At 35.6% G+C, this 20971-nt stretch overlaps 1 long non-coding RNA gene across 2 annotated transcripts in view; it reads right to left on the bottom strand.

The window, feature by feature from the left end:
• Positions 1-6717: 6717 nt before the first annotated feature.
• The window catches only part of LOC135971966 (uncharacterized), a 383403-nt gene continuing 369149 nt past the window's right edge, over positions 6718-20971 (bottom strand). For both annotated transcript variants that reach the window (XR_010588446.2, XR_012415745.1), the window contains one exon: positions 6718-6767. This is a non-coding gene — a long non-coding RNA (uncharacterized lncRNA). The remainder of the gene's footprint in view (positions 6768-20971) is intronic.

Below are 20971 nucleotides of genomic sequence, written 5' to 3'. Positions count from 1 at the left end.
CAGCTCCTTGCCAGCAACAGAACAAAGCTGGACAGAGAATGCCTTTGACGAGTTGAGAGAAGAAGGCTTCAGACAATCAAACTCCTCCAAGCTAAAGGAGGAAATCCAAACCCATGCAAAGAAGCCAAAACCTTGAAAAAAGAATAGAAGAATGGCTAACTAGAATAACCAATGTAGAGAAGTCCTTAAATGACCTGATAGAGCTGAAAACCATGGCACGAGAACTACATGACATATGCACAAGCTTCGGTAACTGATTTGATCAACTGAAAGAAAGGGTATCAGTGATGGAAAATCAAATAAATGAAATGAAGCAAGAAGTTTAGAGAAAAAAAGAGTAAAAAGAAACAAACAAAGCCTCCAAGAATATGGGATTATGTGAAAAGACCAAACCTACATGTGATTGGTGTACCTCAAAGTGATGGGGAGAATGGAACCAAGTTGGAAAACACTCTTCAGGATATTATCCAGGAGAACTTCCCCAACCTAGCAAGGCAGGCCAACATTCAAATTCAGGAAATACAGAGAATGCCACAAAGATACTCCTCGAGAAGAGCAACTCCAAGACACATAATTGTCAGATTCACCAAAGTTGAAATGAAGGAAAAAATCTTAAGGGCAGCCAGAGAGAAAAGTCGGGTTACCCACAAAGGGAAGCCCATCAGACTAACAGCAGATCTCTCAACAAAACTCTACAAGCCAGAAGAGAGTGGGGGCCAATATTCAACATTCTTAAAGAAAAGAATTTTAAACTCAGAATTTCATATCCAGCCAAACTAAGTTTCATAAGTGAAGGAGAAATAAAATCCTTTACAGACAAGCAAATGCTGAGAGATTTTGTCACTACTAGGCCTGCCCTACAAGAGCTCCTGAAGGAAGCACTAAACATGCAAAGGAACAACCGGTACCAGCCATTGCAAAAACATGCCAAAATGTAAAGACCATCAATGCTGAGAAGAAACTACATCAACTAAAGAGCAAAATAACCAGCTAACATCATAATGACAGGATCAAATTCACACATAACAATATTAACCTTCAATGAAAATGGGCTAAGTGCTCCAATTAAAAGGCACAGACTGACAAATTGGATAAAGAGTCAAAATCCATCAGTGTGCTGTATTCAGGAGACCCATCTCACATGCAGAGACACACAAAATAGGCTCAAAATAAAAGGATAGAGGACAATCTACCAAGCAAATGGAAAACAGAAAAAAAGCAGGGGTTGCAATCCTAGTCTCTGATAAAATAGACTTTAAACCAATAAAGATCAAAAGAGATAAAGAAGACCATTACATAATGGTAAAGGGATCAATTCAACGAGAAGAGCTAACTATCCTAAATATACATGCACCCAATACAGGAGCACCTAGATTCATAAAGCAAGTCCTTAGAGACTTACAAAGAGACTTAGACTCCCATACAATAATAATGGGAGACTTCAACACTCCACTGTCAACATTAGACAGATCAACGAGACAGAAAGTTAACAAGGATGTCCAGGAATTGAACTCAGCTCTGTACCAAGCAGACCTAATAGACATCTACAGAACTCGCCACCTCAAATCAACAGAATATACCTTCTTCTCAGCACCACATTGCACTTATTCCAAAATTGACCACACAGTTGGAAGTAAAGCATTCCTCAGCAAATGTAAAAGAACAGAAATTATAACAAACTGTCTCTCAGACCACAGTGCAATCAAACTAGAACTCAGGATTAAGAAACTCATTCAAAACCTCTCAACTACATGGAAACTGAACAACCTGCTCCTGAATGACTACTGGGTACATAATGAAATGAAGGCAGAAATAAAGATGTTCTTTGAAACTAATGTGAACAAATATACAACATACCAGAACCTCTGGGACACATTTAAAGCACTGTGTAGAGGGAAATTTATAGCACTAAATGCCCATAAGGGAAAGGAGGAAAGATCTAAAATTGACACCCTAACATCACAATTAAAAGAATTAGAGAAGCAAGAGCAAACACATTCGAAAGCTAGCAGAAGGCAAGAAATAACTAAGAGCAGAACTGAAAGAGACACAGACACAAAAAACCCTTTAAAAAAATCAATGAATCCAGGAGCTGGTTTTTTTGAAAAGATCAACAAAATTGATAGACCACTAGCAACACTAATAAGGAAGAAAAGAGAGAAAAATCAAATAGACACAATAAAAAAAGATAAAGGGGATATCACCACCGACCCAACAGAAATACAAACTACCATCAGAGAATACTATAAACAACTCTACGCAAATAAACTAGAAAACCTAGAAGAAATGGATAAATTCCTAGACACATACAGTCTCCCAAGACTAAACCAGGAAGAAGTTGAATCCCTGAATAGACCAATAACAGGCTCTGAAATTGAGGCAATAATTAATAGCCTAACAACCAAAAACAGTCCAGGACCAGATGGATTCACAGCCAAATTCTACCAGAGACACAAGGAGGAGCTGGTACCATTCCTTCTGAAACTATTCCAATCAATACAAAAAGAGGGACTCCTCCTTAACTCATTATTGAGGCTAACATCATCCTGATACCAAAGCCTAGCAGACACATAACAAAAAAAGAGAATTTTAGACCAATATCCCTGATGAACATTGATGCAAAAATCCTCAGTAAAATACTGGCAAACTGAATCCAGCAGCACATCAAAAAGCTTATCCACCATGATCAAGTGGGCATCATCCCTGGGATGTAAGGCTGGTTCAACATACGCAAATCAATAAACATAATCCAGCAATATAAACACAAGCAAAGGAAAAACAACATGATTATTTCAATAAATGCAGAAAATGCCTTTGACAAAATTCAACAGCCCTTCATGCTAAAAACTCTCAATAAATTCAGTATTGATGGAACATATCTCAAAATAATAAGAGCTATTTATGACAAACCCACATCCAATAGCATACTGAATGGGCAAAAATTGGAAGCATTCCCTCTGAAAACTGGCACAAGACAGGGATGCCCTCTCTCACCACTCCTATTCAACATAGTGTTGGAAGTTCCGGCCAGGGCAATCAGGCAAGAGAAAGAAATAAAGGGTATTCAATTAGGAAAAGAGGAAGTCAAATTGTCCCTTGACAAATTGCAGATGACATGATTGTATATTTAGAAAACCCCATTGTCTCAGCCCAAAATCTCCCTAAGTTGATAAGCAACGTCTGCAAAGTCTCAGGATACAAAATCAATGTGCAAAATCACAAGCACTCTTACAAACAGACAGACAGCCAAATCATGAGTGAACTCCCATTCACAATTGCTTCAAATAGAATGAAATACTTAGGAATCCAACTTACAAGGGATGTGAAGGACCTCTTCAAGGAGAACTACAAACCACTGCTCAATGAAATAAAAAAGGACACAAACAAATGGAAGAACATTCCATGCTCATGCATAGGAAGAATCAATATCATGAAAATGTCCATACTGCCCAAGATAATTGATAGATTCAATGTCATCCCCATTAAGCTACCAATGACTTTCTTCACAGAATTGGAAAAAACTACTTTAAAGTTCATATGGAACCAAAAAAGAGCCTGCATTGCCAAGACAATCTTAAGCAAAAAGAATAAAGCTGGAGGCCTCACGCTACCTGACTTCAGACTATTCTACAAGGCTACAGTAACCAAAACAGCATGGTACTGGTACCAAAACAGAGATATAGACCAATGGAATGGAACAGAGCCCTCAGAAATAATACCACACGTCTACAACCATCTGATCTTCGACAAACCTGAGAGAAACAAGAAATGGGGAAAGGATTACCTGTTTAATAAATGGTGCTAGGAAAACTTACTAGCCATATGTAGAAAGGTGAAACTGGATCCTTTCCTTACACCTTATACAAAAATTAATTTAAGATTGATTAAAGACTTAAATGATATACATAAAACCATAAAAACCCTAGAAGAAAACCTCAGGACACAGGCATGGTCAAGCACTTTATGACTATAACACCAAAAGCAAAGACAACAAAAGCGAAAATAGACAAATGGGATCTAATTAAACTAAAGAGCTTCTTCACGGCAAAAGAAACTACCATCAGAGTGAACAGGTAACCTACAGAATGGGATAAAATTTTTGCAATCTACCCATCTGACAAACGGCTAATATCTAGAATCTTCAAAGAACTTAAGCAAATTTGCATGAAAAAAAACAAACAACTCCATCAAAACGTGGGTGAAGGATATGAACAGACACTTCTCAAATGAAGACATTGCCTGAAGTGGGTGAAGGATATGAACAGACACTTCTCAAATGAAGACATTTATGCAGGCAACAGACACATGAAAAAATGCTCATCATCACAGGTCATCAGCAAAATGCAAATCAAAATCACAATGCGATACCATCTCACACCAGTTAGAATGACGATCATTAAAAAGTCAGGAAACAACAGATGCTGGAGAGGATGTGGAGAAATAGGAATGCTTTTACACTGTTGGTGGGAGTGTAAATTAGTTCAACCATAGTGGAAGACAGTATGGCGATTCCTCAAGGATCTAGAACTAGAAATACCATTTGACCCTGAGATCCCATTACTGGTTATATACCCAAAGGATTATAAATCATTCTATTATAAAGACACACGCACACGTAGGTTTATTGCGGCACTATTCACAATAGCAAAGACTTGGAACCAACTCAAATGTCCATCAATGATAGACTGGGTAAAGAAAATGTGGCACATATACACCATGGAGTATTATGCAGCCAAAAAAAAAGATGAGTTCATGGATGCAGGGACATGGATGCAGCTGGAAATCATCATTCTCAGCAAACTATCACAAGGACAGAAAACCAAACACCACATGTTTTCACTCACAGATGGGAATTGAACAATGAAAACACTTGGACACAGGGCGGGGAACATCACACACTGGGGCCTGTCAGGGAGTGGGGGTGCTGATGGAGGGATAACATTAGGAGAAATACCTAATGTAAGCAACAAGTTGATGGGTGCAGCAAACCAACATGGCACATGTACACCTATGTAACAAACCTGCATGTTGTACACATGTACCCTAGAACTTAAAGTATAATTTAAAAAATAAATAAAATAAAATAAAATAAACCAGAAAAAGAAGAACAAGTTAAATCCAAAGCAAGCAGAAGGAAGGAAATAAAGGAAAAATAATGAAATTGAAAACATAGAGAAAAAAATTAATGACACCTACAACTAGTTTATTGAAAAAATAAAATTGAAAAACCTCTAGTCAAACCAACCAATACAAAAAAGGAAGGAAGACACAAGTTACAAATATCAATAAAGAAAAGGGATGTCAGGGCATGGTGACTCACGCCTGTAATCCTAGCAATTTGGGAGGCCAAGGTGGGCAAATCATTTGAGGTCAGGAGTTTGAGATCAGCCTGACCAACATGGTGAAACCCCATCTCTTCTAAAAAACACACAAAAAAATTAGCCAGGCATGGTGGCACACACCAGTAATCCCAGCTACTTGGGAGGCTGAGGCAGAAGAATCACTTGAACCCAAGAAACAGAGTTTGCAGTGAGCAGAGATTGCGTCACTGTACTCCAGCCTGGGTGACAGAATGAGACTATCTCAAAAAGAAAAAAAAGAAAAAGTAGACATCACTACAGACTCTATAATCATTAAAAAGTATACTATGAAAATACTGCGAAAAGACTTTATGTCAACCAACTTGACAACTCAAAAAATGTGCAAGTTCCTGGAAATACACAAGTACAAAAAAAAAAAAACAAACAAACAAACAAAAAAAGAAACTCACTCAAGAAAACTGGATAAAATAGTCCTATATCTGTTTTTAAAAATGTAATTCATTGTTGAAAACCTTCCAACAAAGAAAACACGAGAGTCAGACAGTTTCATGGGCTAATTCTACCAAATATCTTAGGAAGAAAAGAGAACAATATTTCTCATGAAAACAGGCCTAATTCTTTAAAAAATAATAATAGAAAACTGAAGTAGGCAATATATAAAGAGGATAGTGTACCACAAACAAGTGGGGTTTAGCCTGGGAATACAAGACTGGCTTAACATTAAAAATAAATAATTAGCTATAAATCATTATTCCAAAGAAAAAATATCTAATCATCCCAACAGATGACAAAAAAAAAAATGTGTGGCAAAATTCAACACACATCTATAATAAAAAGGCAACTACAAAGAAACACACAAAAAATGTGTTAAATCCTAAAGCTCATGTCATTCTTAATGATGTAAGATAATGTTTGACCTATAAGATTAGGAATGACTCAAGAATGTCTGTCCTCACCACTCAGATTTAGCATCATACGATAAATCTTAGCCACTGAAATAAGAAAAAAAAATAAAATAATGTGTATAAAAAAGGAATAAGTAAAACTGTTGCTGTTCAGAGGTGACATGATTGTTGTCATGGGCTGAATTTTGTCTCCTCCAGAATTGATATGAAGTTTTAATCCCCAGTCTCTCAGAATGTGAGAATGTGACTGCATTTGGAAATAAGGTCTTTAAAGAGGTAATTACACGAGGTCATTAGGTTAGGCCCTAATCCAATATAACTGGTATTCTTAGGAGAAAAGGAGATTAGGACATAGATACACACTGAGGAAAGATCATATGAAGATACAAGAAAATGGCCATCTACGAGCCAGAGAGGCCTTAGAAGAAACCAATTCTTCCAATACCTTGAGATGTTGAACTTCTTTTCCTCTAGAATCATGGGAAAATCAATTTCTTTTTTTGTAAGCCATCCCATCTGTGGCATTTTCTTTTACAGCAACCTTAACAAACGAATGCAATTGGCTATTAGAAAGATGTCCTAAAACCAACGTATAAATTTTAAAAGGTCACAGGATACAAAGTTCAATATAGAAATTTCAACTCTGTTTCTATTAGCCATGAACAACTAGAAATTAAAATTTTAGAGCAATATAATGCATAATAGCATCAAAAACCACAAAACATGTATATATAAACCTAACAAACTAGACTCATAATATGTATGTTGAAAACTATACAACTGATAAGAGAAATAAAAAACTCATATAGAGATATATACCATGTTCATGAATTAGAAGATTTGATACTCTTAATATTATAATATTCACCAAATTTATTTATAGATTTAACACAATCTCAGTCAAAATATCACTTAATTTTATGTAGCAAACATAATTCAAAAATATATAGATTTCAAAAATATATAGAAAGGCAGATAACTAAAATAGCCAAAACAATTTTGCAGAAGAACAAAGTTGGATAACACATACTAATTAACTTCAAATATTACTGCAAAATCAGTGTGGTATGGGCAAAATAATAGGCACACTGCTCAATGTAGCAGAATAATCCAGAAATTTTTCACTCACACATATATGGACAACTTAATTTTGGTAAAAGTACAAAGACAGTTCAATAGGAAAATAATAGTCTTTTCAAAAATGGTGCTAGAACAATTGGTCCTTATATGCAAAAAGGTACTTAAACTCATATACAAAACTTAAAATATATAACAGACCTAAATTTAAGACCTAAAACTATAAAACTTCTGGAAGAAAATGTAGGAGAAATATTTGCGATCTTGAATTGGGCAATGTTTTTAAATATGACACTCAAGTAATGATTCTTAAAAGACAAAATTTGTTAAATTGAACTTCATTAAAACCAAAACTTTTCCTCGTAAAAGATACTGTTAAGAGAATGAAAAGATAAACCATGGACTGGGAGAAAATATTTGTAAATCACCTATCTGACAAATGACTTATCCAGAATATAAGAGCCTTCCAAACTTAACAACAAAAAAATACCAAAAATAGGCAAAATATTTGAACAAATACTTCCATCAAAAAAGATAGACAGATGGCAAATAATCACATGGAAAAAAGCTCGACATCACTATTCATCAGAGAGACACAAATTAAAACAAGATATGACTATATATCATCTAAACAGCAAAATGTTTTTTAAAAAAAAATCAACAATACCAAATGTTGGTGAAAATGCAGAGCAACTGGAATATTCACACATTACATGTGGGAATGAAAAATGGCACATTGATTTTAGAAAACAGTTGGTCAATTTTCTGTACAGTTAAAAATATATTACTGTATCACAGTGATCACATTTCTAGGTATTTATCCAAGAAAAATGAAAACTGTGGTCACACCAAAACTTGTATGCAAGAGCTTATAGTGATTTATTCACAATCACTAAAAACTGAGAACAACCCTAATGAATGGAAAGACAAACTGTAGCACAACAGCAATAAAAAGGAACAAATTTTTAATACCTACAACATCATAAATAAATCTGAAACATATTAAGTGAAAAAAGCCAGGCTCAAAAAGCTATGGATAGTACGATTTCATTTATTTGACACTCTGAATAAGGCAAAACTATATGGATGGAGAACAAATAGATCACTGTTGACAGAGGTTGAGGTGGGAGGAAGGGTTGACTAAGTAGAGGGAGCACGGCGGAGCACGGAAAAATAATTTGAGACAATTGGTCTTCTCTGTATCTTGATGGTGGTAGTGGTCACATGATTCAATGTATTGGTTAAAATTCTTAAACCTGTGCATCCAAAAGAGTGAAGTTTATTGTGAGTAAATTAAAAAGTGAATATAAAATTTAAAAACATTTTTAAAGTTAAATTTTCAGTTTTCCATTGCTCTCAGAAGATAGGCAACAGAATCACCAGGATAACATCTGATCTTCACAATTATCTATGCCCTAAGAATGAGAAAAAGTATATTAACACTCTTGGACATTTCTGTTAATAATTTAAATAGGTTTTCTGTACTAAATTCTGACAACAAGCCACGTCTAGATTTTGCCACTAAATACTGTTCTTTCCTACCTTAACACCATTTGGAAAGGCAGCTGGTAAATTCTAGAGCTGCAAGACTCCTGTGTTCTTATACAAAGGCAATAATGAAAACAGAACTATAAAAGTCCTACTTTATTTTGGAATGAAAGTTCTTTCTGCCTGTCTGTATTTATTCAAAATCTCTAAAGAATTGCTCAACTGTTAACTTTCTCTCTTCTCCTAATTAGTTATCCTGTTTTAACAAAAACACCAAAATGAGAAATGGTGAATACTGCTTGCCCTAAGGATGAATCCATTTTCTCTCTCCTCCCCTTCCCATGAAAAAGACAAAATGGAACAGTAGATTTGTAGGCCCCATGTATAAGCAGAAACACACGGTTTTATTTTGATGGCTGAAGGAAAATTGCCTATGGTTAAGCAGGTTTTTTTCAAAACATTTAGCTGTTTAGATTCAACTAAATGAGTTCTGTAAATAGTGGCAGCCCCAGTGTTTATTATTACAATATGAGTGTTTACTATTGTAAATTATAATTGTCCTCTCATTTGAATAAAATAATTTAAAAATATCTCTATTGGGATAGCAAAATTAATTAGGATAATAAATGCAGTTGTGATTCTGGCTTTGATGTGTGCTGGTTCCACATTAGTTCAATACTGATCTGAAAAGTCTTAAACATGATGAGTGAATGCAAATCAGCATTGTTTGTACTACCTGAATGTTGAAATTAGAAAGATCATTCTATTACATGAAGATGTAAGAAGGAAGACAGCAATTGTCTATTTTAGTATCTGATCATATAGCAATAGGAACATTGCACTATACAGGACTTAATTTTTGACTTACTATAAAGTTGCCTCTTAGGAGTAGTAGACCACATAATGCAACAGAAAATAAGCTATATTGTCAATATTTATTGAAACTTACTTTTTCATGTTTAGACAAAATGATGGTGGTTGATCCAGCAAAACCTTGCCATAAGGCTATGAGTAGAGTCAAAACACATACACACACACACACACACACACACACACACACACACACACACACACAGGTAAAATACAGGATTCCATTCTTGCAAAGTTAATGAAGTAAGAGATTGATCCAAGTCCATCTGGTCTAACTGCAGCCTGGCACCCTGGTGTCATTTTTCTGTTACAATTTAAATATCAAGAGAACTTCAAAGAAACAAGAATTCCAGGGATATGATGTTTGGGGGACAAAGAAGGGTCAATTTCATCAGCCTGAACCAAAGAGGATGGGTCAGGAGGCTATTTGGAGAACACTGGGAACAAATGTCTCTAATTTCTACTCTGCTGCTTTTGAGGAAGGGGATTGCCTGGTACTTGAAGTTTCCTCACAGGGTCCCACACTCCTGTTCACATTTCCCAGGCTTACCACTACCACCACCATGACTTCTACTGCCACCAGAGGATGATAACTTTAGCCTACCACTCACCCCCACTACCTGGCTGTTTAATATCAGGGGCTGGGCAGAGGATGGGGGTAGGAGGCAATTGCCAAATATTTATGATACTCAGATTCACATTATTGTTGTGTTGTCCTATATTTGAAAGACTGAAAGAATACAAGCCTTTTTGAGAAAGACAGATAATCTGCTAAGGAAAGTATAGGAGCTAATGCAGATATCTTAAACTTCCATGTAAGAATGCTACATTTTATTTCTTTGCTATATTTTTAACAAATTACTAAATAAAATATGCAGCAATTATGATCTTCCACCTAAGTTACACTACAAACACTGCACAAGTGTCCACCAAACACAAACACTGATGCACACACTCCCCTTAAAAAGCACCTGCTTTAGCATGAAGTCTGAATGCCAATATTTGGTCACAGAAGTGGGTAACATTCAAAATGTCGTATTTCCCTTTCTATTGTATAAATATCCTTCGTGATTAAATCATTCAGCAAATTCTCAGTGACCACCCACCATGCACCAAGCACTGAACTAAACACTAGAGAGGACTTCAAAGTCTATCAGAAGAGAAGATCCTTGACAAATAATTACACACACGTCTTCCTGAGTTACAGTTGTGACTATCCTAAATCACAGTGTGTAATGCACCTTGGCTTTCATCCCATCACATTAAAGTGGATTTTTTTCTCATGTATGGTCAATCTAAACCCATAAGGCACCAGGCAGGGGAAAAAACTCTATGGCTTCAGATATTTCTCCAACAACTGTCTTATAAAAGCCTAAATGTCCTATGGTTCAACAGCAGGCATTTGAACTTTTGCTCAAGGCTCCTTTTCATTTAAGAGCAGACTGCTTCTGTTGAGTGACTATGGCAGGGCTATGAGAACAAACCCTCTAGCTCTTATGGACTCCTTCTAGGCTTATTCTTGGAAATATCTCTCTCTGCCCCTTATAAAATAGAGATGCAGTCTTCCATTCCAAATAACAGGATTGGAATAATACATTTCTAAGGTTTACTCTTATGATCTAGTTTGAGAGTTCATCTAACCACTAGACTGAGAACTAAGAAAATCCTCCCCCTTCCCAAAAAATAGTCCAACATCTGAGAGTTCATTTGAGTTTCTGAAAGTGTGCCTATTGCCCAGAACCCCTAACTGTATCTACAGAATATCAATATAGCCATTAAATCCAAGAGCTAAAAGTGCCACATAGCAACATGGAAGATTCTCCTAGAGAACATAAACTAGGTCTTCTTTAAATAACTCCCTGAGTTTTGCAAATAAGGCTTTCTGAACTCCAGAACTTTTTGTCAGTGGCTATCTCAATTTTTCTTTCTTTTCCTTCAGGCATATCAACACATTGAGAGAACTTTTATGTTAACCAAGCCAGAAGCTGCAATTCAGAAAAACATACCTAACTAAAAGATATTGCATTTTTACATAATTATCCAGGGTTTTGTACTGGTATACATTTTATAATATCCATCTTATAGATTTATATTGCTACATGGTATGTCATTTTGAATTATTGTTAGATTAATAAAACCACAGACCAGGTTTAAGTGGAAGGTTTATGAAAGTTTATGACAGGATCAGTCAGGCTTCAGGCAGGATTAAACTTAAACTTTTTATGGTTTGGGATTGAATTGCTTAATGAACCAATCAGCACTTTATTTTCTGCCTTCAGCTATACATTTTTTAAAATGATGCTCTACTATTAATCATCAGTTTAGACTCTCATAGTTACTAAATATGTAAGTACTTACGAATCCTAATCCCCCATGAAAGTAGGCTGTATATGCTGTGTGTCTCAGTGAAAAAAGATGTGAGAAAAACATCAGCCTAACTCTTCAAACGTGTTCATGGGGATTAGAATAATTATTTTCTCTATGATACATTTTAGGACTAAAAACTCAAGTTTGCTCATAAGAATGTTCATATCCCCAAAGATTAAATTTGAGTTGCTAATTGCTTTATTTAAGGTAAATCAAAAGCAATTAGCGGGATATTCCCTAATCAGCACTTTTGGAAATATGTTGATTGTTTCTGGCAACTAAAGTTCTCAAATGGTAGAGAGGAAGAAAGCTTTATTACAAGTATTTGAGGGCCTCAGAACAAAGAATATTTTTCAAGGTACCTACCATACTGATAAACTTAACTAATTAAATCTCTAGAATCCAAAGGAGAGGAAAATAGTAGTTTTTAAAGATCTTTTAAATAATAATACATAAGGTATGGCAGAACTATAATATGTCTTCTTATTACATGGATTCAGATAAACAATAGGATAAATAATGTTCCTTAAAATAAGTAAGCTGCCTACTGTAAAAGGGTTTCACAGCAAAACCACCGTATATGAAAGTATGTGAAACCTATCTGACATCAGTTGTATTTGTTAGGTGAAAAAGTAATTGTGGTTTTTGCCATTACTTTCAATAGCAAAAGCCACGATTACTTTTGTACCAACCTAATATAAAGCATTCCTTAAATATTTTAATTGTGATGTATGTGAAAATTATCAAAAATGAAAGTGTTATTTTCTAAATGTCAAATCAGTGTCTTACAATTAATGGAATGCTGTTATATTTTTAGAGCATTTTCCTTTTCTCAGTGTCTTCACTATATCATATAATTTTATCTTCATGAAAAGATGATGAGGGAATTAAAGCTCAACAAGGTTAAGTGACCTCATCCAAGACTCCAAAGGTAGTAAATGGCAGAGCTAAGACTTAAGCATATATCTTTGGACTAAAAAATCTTAGGAATTTTCTACTATATTCAGTATCTTCTATTGTTTAGAGCTTATAGCCTTGTTACTTAGGTTTTGCTTAGCCTCAGTTGCTAAAAAATGAGTATGTTTTCTCTCTCTGGATACCTATGTGATAAAGAGAGCCCTGGGATTTGGAGGAAAAACTTATACAAAGCAAGATCCTATTACTACTTTACTACTCATGGGAAAATCACTTTGCCTTTCCAAACTTTTATTTTATTTTCTTATTTTTTGGAAACGGAGTCTCGCTCTGTTGCCCAGGCTGGAGTGCAGTGAACCAGCTCCCGGGTTCAAGCAATTCTCCTGCCTCAGCCTCCTGAGTAGCTGGGATTACAGCCATGTGCCACCATGCCAAGCTAATTTTTATATTTTTAGTAGAGACGGGGTTTCACCATGTTGGCCAGGCTGGTCTTGAAATCCTGACCTCAGGTGATCTGCCTTTCCAAACTTTTATTTCTCTATAAATATTTTTTAAAACCATAAAATGAAATAAATTCATAAAATTTGCTATGAGTCAATGAGATAATAAATGTTAAAGATGGCAGCAAAATGCTAGAAATGTTACACCTATATTCTTTGTACCCAATTCATCTCCACTTCCTCAAATGCATCTAACATCATGCTTTGTTTGCAACTGGTACTCAATAAATTATATACAATTGGTAATGAAACTTCTAAGTAAGCCAAAGTTTCCACACACAAAAGCATCTGAGCTACTTAATTCACACAAACAACCAGATATTTTGAATAATGGCTGATTTCAATTACCATTTTGCTCTTTGTATGTATAAAGGTACTGACTACCGTTTTACTGTTTTGAGTCAAAATATACCAACTATAGTAACATAAATGAGGTAAGAAGCGCCTCATTTATTTAACATGCATTAAGATGTTGAAGAGAAAACCTGGGCTCTTCAGAGACTTAAACAATTTTCTCTATGGGAGCATTTTTTAAAGTCCTGAAAAGAGAACACCAAAATATGAATTCAAAGTATAAAACCATGAGGCAAAACATGAATTTGAGAGGGGTCAAAAAGCTGAGGAGCCAAAAAATGTATAATATTCACAGAAGTAAACATTTAAGGGTTTACTTTGTACCAGGCAATCTGCTAAGCCAGTTTCAATCATGATCTGATTTAAAGTTCATAAAATCCCCGTAGAATAAGTACTCTTATGATGATTGCCATTCCATAGCTGATGCTTCCAAAGGTAAAACGATTTGCTGATGAGCACACAGCTAGAGGGGGCAGAGTTTATACCAAAGCCATTCTATCTATCATGCACTAAAGAAGACGGTTTCCTTCCATTTGCTTAAATATCTTCTGCCTCTTGTTGTCCCCATCCCTCTCTCTCTAGTCCTCTACTTCTTTCTCTGACCCTAGATTCCTAAGATATTCTAGCTTTACAGTTTCTTCAACCTATCCTTCTTTTTAGAAATTGTTTTAATTACTGTATCCTAGCCCAACATTATCAACATTATTCAGACCTTTCAGTCTCATGCAGTTAAGGATAAGTAGAGTGTTAGAGAAATAAAAATGCAATTGTTCCTGCCCCAGTCTAGATAAATATCCTCATTTTACCACAATTTAAGAGAAAATTACATGGCAACTCATCATTCATTCATGAACCAAATAACTAAGCTCCATTTATCCAATTACACTGTTAGCCAGACACAGGCCCACTTAGATTGCTGGGAAAGCCTACACAGACACATCCACTACCCACACCTGCACTTAGTTTCTCAAACATGCAACTTCTTCTTTCTCAAGACCCTTGACTCTGCTGGAAATTTTTCTCTTCAACTTCTAGGCCTTGATTTAAATATTACAACCTCAGAAAGGTCTTCGTTGACAGTGTCATCTAAAGAATTTCCCAATTATTTTCTCTCTCAGCCCAATGCTCTCTTTATAAACTTTCACAATTTGTAACTGCTTCCAATATTCACCTCTTCACTTGTTAGTGTCCCATAAGAGATTCTGAAGGACTAAAAAGTTTCCATTTGAAATGCTGTATAACCTGTACTTAGTTCCAAAACAGTTCCAACACCACAAAGTTACTCTTACCAGTTAAGCAGTTTCTCTGCATTCTTCCTTTCTCTGAGACCCTGACAAACACCAATATGCATTCTGTCTCTATAGAATGATCTATTAAGGACATCTCATATAAATAGAGCCATATAATATCTGACTTTTTGCACCTACTTGCTTCCACTTAGCATAATATTTTGGGGGTTCATTCACCTTGTAGCACATATCAGTACTTCACTTTATGGCTAAACAATATTCCATTGTATGTATGTTCCACAATTTATTTACCCATTTATTCATTGATGGGCATTTGTGCTTTTTCTACCTTTTGGCTATTGTAAATAGTTGTGTTTATGTTTTTTTTTTTTTTGAAAAATATGTTAGAAGTACATATTGAAGTGTTTCCGGATTAAATGATATATCTAAATTTTGTATTAAAATACCACAGCCAAAACCAAAAATAAAAGGGGATGTAGATGAAATAAGATTGGAGAAATCATGATAATTGCTAAAGCTGGAAGATAAGTGAAGGGTGTTATACTATTCTCTCTACTTTTATATACAATTGAAAATTTTCATAAGAGCCCATTTTTACAAGGCTTGAGAAACTGAAGATCTGAATTATAATGTTTTGCTTTTATAAGATTAATAATATATTCTCTAGCATATAATATATTCTGCATATTCTCTCTAATCTTCCTTCATCATAAAAAGTCATATATGCAGAATGTATGCTATGACTGGTTAGCAAGAGAAGAATGGTCTGGAAAGTTAATAAATGATTGACTTGATTCTGCTGGGAAACTATAAATAAAAATAGAATTTCCTCCCCACCTGGAAAACTTCTCCACAAAGGTAGAAAAGAAAAAAGATAATTTTATTATTGAATAATCATTAAACTAGATCATGATGCCCATCACAGGCAATCTGCCAAGAGAATGCAAAGACAAAGAAATCTCACCTTTTTACATAGTCAAGCAGGCTGGACCCATTACATACTTGTTCTCAAGTATATAACTAGTCTTCAACTAAGAGGACTTGACAGCATTGTTTGTCACATACAGTTTGTTCTAAATTTGGTAAACAGTTGGCATAACCTTCTGTGTTAGCTAGTTGGCTTCATCCATAAACTTTTCACAGCTTTATGACAAAAGGTAGTTTTGAAATTTGGAGAGACAGAGGGGCTCACCAAAGTTAAGGTCCTACCTTACCCCAAAAACTGGGAGACAGGGGTATTACCTTCCTTGATTATACCTCAAAGAGATGGCTCTCGTATCCTTGAGAAAGACATTCCTTGATCATAAGCTGGCTAGAGGTGTATTTAGGTTTTTAAAAGTTTTACATATATTTCAGAGACAGAGAAAGACATTGCAATTTTTCTGAAGTAAATGTTCTAAGAAAAGAAAACAAGAGTCTCTTATATTCAACCAGGGAGAATTAAGCATCTTGTCATTTTGTATTTGCCACTATAAGTCTTTGCAGCACGAAAAACAACATTGGAAGAGATTCTCTCATTATAAATTACCACTACAGTGCTTTGTTTCCAAAATATGCGTGATATCAGCTTATTTTAATGGAATCTATTCAAGAGTCAGGAATAAACCTGTAGTTTGGGTGACATGCACATTGTGGGGGTTAATCCTTAGTGTTAACTTGACTGGATTGAAGGATGCAAAGTATTGATTCAGGTGTGTCTGTGAGGGTGTTGCCAAAGGAGATTAACATTTGAGTCAGTGACCTGGGACAGGCAAACCCACCCTTAATCTGGGTGGGTACCATCTAATCAGCTGCCAGTGTGGCAAAATTTTAAACAGGCAGAAAACCATGAAAAGACTAAACTGGCCTAGCCTCCCAGCCTATATCTTTCTCCCGTGCTGGATGCTTCTTGCCCTCAAATATTGGACTCCGAATTCTTCAGTTTTGGGAGTTAGACTGGCTTCTCCTTGCTCCTCAGCTTGCAGATGACCTATTGTGGGACCTTGTGATCATGTGAGTTAATACTTAATAAACTTCCCTTTATCTGCACTCCAGCCTGGCGACAGAGTGAGGCTGTCTCAAAATAAATAAATAAATAAATAAACAAACAAACAAACTTCCATATATATATATTACATATCCATTAGTTCTGTCCCTCTAGAGAACCCTGAATAATACACACATTAAAAGGTCCACTAAGGCAAACCTTCTCAAACTTTAATGCACATTTGAATCACCTGGAGATCTTGTTAAAACAGATTCTGCCTCGTTAGTCTGGGGTTAAGCCTGAGATTCTGCACTTCTGACAACCTCCTAGGCAAAGCCACACTGCTGATCCACTAACCACACACTGAGCATCAAGGCTCTATCTCAGTTATTTTCAAAGTTTAGTCCTCAAATCAGCAGCATCAGCAATATTGGGGAACTTGTTTAAAATGCAAATTCCCGAGCCTACCTTTAGGTTATTGAATTAGAAGCTATTTTGAGTTTTAATAAATCCTCCTGTTATTCTGATCTATGCTAAAATGTGATAACCCCTGCTATACGTTAATGCTCTCACATTTTAGATGCACATTGAAATCACCTCAGAAATTTCCAAAGACATACTGATGCCTGTGTTGACCACTCCATTATGATTCCACTGGCATAAGGCAAAACCTAGGCATCAATAGACTCAAAATCTCCCCCAAGAGATTCTAATATGCAGCAAAGTTTGAGAACCCCTGAACTAGAATGTAAGTTCCACACAAGCAGGAATTTGTTTGGTCATTGCTGAATTCCAAGTGCCTAGAAAAATGCCAGGCACTAGTTGACATCCCATAAATATTTATTGAATGAATGAATAAATAAGAGAATGAGTAGAAAAACAAACCCCTCGGTTACTCTAAAAACAGTTGCTTGATGATATTACAGAAGAAACAACATATTTGTCATCTTTCTCTTTTATGGGAAATCTGTTTTCAGCTCAGAATACAATGTGGACATAACTGTAACCACCAAAATATATTTGAAATACCCCTCATCATCACAGCAATATTTTGGGGCAAGAAAATATAGAATCAAAGCTGGCAGATCTTAAGAAAAGAGAACTAAAACTAAATACAGTTATTAAATATAATAAAATGAATAAACAAGGCATGAAATTGGCAAGTTATAGAGAGTATAGAAGGAAATGTAATGTTATGTAAACGAATAAAGACTTAAGACCTGCAACTTTGAATAGTTGCATTGACACAGAAGGATAGGACTCTAGACCAAAGCAAGATAGAAAGTACCTTTTGGCCATCCTAATTAAAAGTTCCTAAGTGGAAAAAAAAATTGATGTGAAAACCCATGGCACAGTATTCATAGTTATTGTAAGTAAACATGTACTGAGTTAGTGTATAGCAAAATGTAATTCTATAGGGAAGATTTAATCATACTGCATCGCAGGATAGAATATTACTGTAACTTTAACTTTTCATTGTATTGTATGAAAAGAATACACATCCATTTTTGTTCGCTTATAAAATAAAGCAGGCAAGCAATATGCATACTTTAGGACACAGTCATTTGTTGCTGTCAAATTTCTCCATGCAAACTTATCACTCTATATGTTCTCCAGTCAAATCACCGCAGAAGCATAAACACCAAATTAAAAGAACTCACCTCTGAAGTCACAGTTTCTCAAAAAGTGTCTAGTTTGATATTTAAACAAGCAAGGGGTTAACAGAAGACTGACTCCACGTGCCCATAATATTTACAGGAATAAAGAAGGCCTAAATATAGGAATGAGCTGCCGAGGCCCAGAAATTAGGCCCAGGAAGTTAATCCCAGAGAAATCAGTGCACAGGGAAGGAAATGAGAAATAGGGACTCATTTTCTGGAAAAAGAGCTTAAAATGGGGCATTCTGCACAAAGAAAAAAAAAAAAAAAAGCCAATGTCCAGGTTTTAGGATTAAGATAAAAAAAATTAGAGTAAAATAAGCCAAAAGGATAAAAATGCTAAGCTACTACACTAGCATTTCTGGAATTTCTCCTTATTAAGAGCTCTATTGTCACAGGGCTGGAGGAAAGGTAAGTAGTCACAGCTATGAGGTCCACGTAGGCCCAAGAAGCCACAGGACACATTGTTGAGTTTTTTGCAGCTTTAGAGTAATACAAAATGGTCCAAAAAGGTCCAAAGGCTCATTACAAGAAAATTAAATGGAAAAAAATTAGAGGCTGTAAAATGGTTCACTGTAAATATGTTAGAATTCCTTATACACAGAGGTAGTATCATATATTTTATTTATGACACAATATTAGAAAAATCCAAAAACCAACATAAAAAATTACCTCTAAGGCTTTTCAACTAGCAAATTCCCAGAAAACAGAGAAACACTTATTTTTTCCTATTCATTGTTTAGCTTTTGACAATTGTTTAGCTTTTGAAATGAATTTTTCCGTTATCTTCTTTGTAACTCAATATATAATGTAACTCAAAGATAAAATGTAAGAAGTCACAATTCCTGCAATATCTTATCAAAAATACCTTAAAGAAAATACAAGCTCTGTGATTCAGAAATGAGATTCAAGTCCTGACATTCTGCAGAAAAAAAGTAGGGCCAGACAAGAACACTGTCCCAATCAGCAGCTATATTTGGGGTCTAAGTGTCCAAACCAGATTAAAAAGGAATAGAATGGATTTCCAAGAGGGCAGGAAGCAAAGTCTGAGGTTTCATTGTAGGAAAGAGGCTTTCTACACTTAGCCGGACTACGTGCACCCTGCTTAGAGCAGGCAGACCCATGCAGGGAGGACTAGAGTCCAGTGAACAGTATCTAACCATTGAGTGCAGCCAAGGCAAGTTGCTTGGTGGTCTGCAGAGCTCCAACAGTTAAAACAGTAATTCAGCCAAATACATAAAACTTGAAAGAATAGAATATTTACATTCTTCTTAGAAGAAAGAACACGAATTCATTATTCAGAGATGTAGTCCAACAGTGTACTTTATATACTCCAAAAAGAACATGATATGGGCATATATACCCATTCTGCCCCAGGTCTCACTGACTTCTCCCGTCTCCCTACTCTCAACCTCCCATCCCCAGAAACTAACAAACAGTCTGTAATAACACCAATGTAATAAAACCAATGACAGTGACTGTGACTATTCTAAATTTCTAAACTTACAAGAAGGTCTCCACTAACAGATGAGAACATGCAAAAACAGATTCCTATCCGCCAAACTTAAACATAAAAATAGGATAAAGTATATATCAATTCTACACTCCAGAGAAGAGTGTGTTTATATGTCACAAGACTTTTTTTTATACTTTAAATTCTAGAGTACATGTGCACAACATGCAGGTTTGTTACATATGTATACATGTGCCATGTTGGTGTGCTGTGCTCATTAACTCATCATTTATATTAGGTATATCTCCTAATGCTCTCCCTTCCCCCTCCCTCCCCACAATAGGACCCGGTGTGTGATGTCCCCCTTCCTGTGTCCAAGTGATCTCATTGTTCAATTCCCACTAATGAGTGAGAACATGCGGTATTTGGTTTTCTGTTCTTGTGACAGTTTGCTGAGAATGATGGTTTCCAGCTGCATCCATGTCCCTACAAAGGACACAAACTCATCCTTTTTTATGGCTGCATAGTATTCCATGGTGTATATGTGCCACATTTTCTTAATCCAGTCTGTCAATGATGGACATTTGGGTTGATTCCAAATCTTTGCTATTGTGAATAGTGCTGCAATAAACACACGTGTGCATGTGTCTTTATAGCAGCATGACTTATAATCCTTTGAGTATATCCCCAGTAATGGGATAGCTGCGTCAAATGGTATTTCTAGTTCTAGATCCTTGAGGAATTGTCATACTGTTTTCCATAATGGTTGAACTAGTTTACAATCCCACCAACAGTGTAAAAGTGTTCCTATTTCTCCACATCCTCTCCAGCACCTGTTGTTTCCTGA

Source organism: Macaca fascicularis, chromosome 7, assembly GCF_037993035.2.
Source record: "Macaca fascicularis isolate 582-1 chromosome 7, T2T-MFA8v1.1".
NCBI lineage: Eukaryota > Metazoa > Chordata > Mammalia > Primates > Cercopithecidae > Macaca > Macaca fascicularis.
The sequence above is the reverse complement of the archived record's forward strand: the minus strand, read 5'-3'. Positions and strand labels throughout refer to the sequence as shown.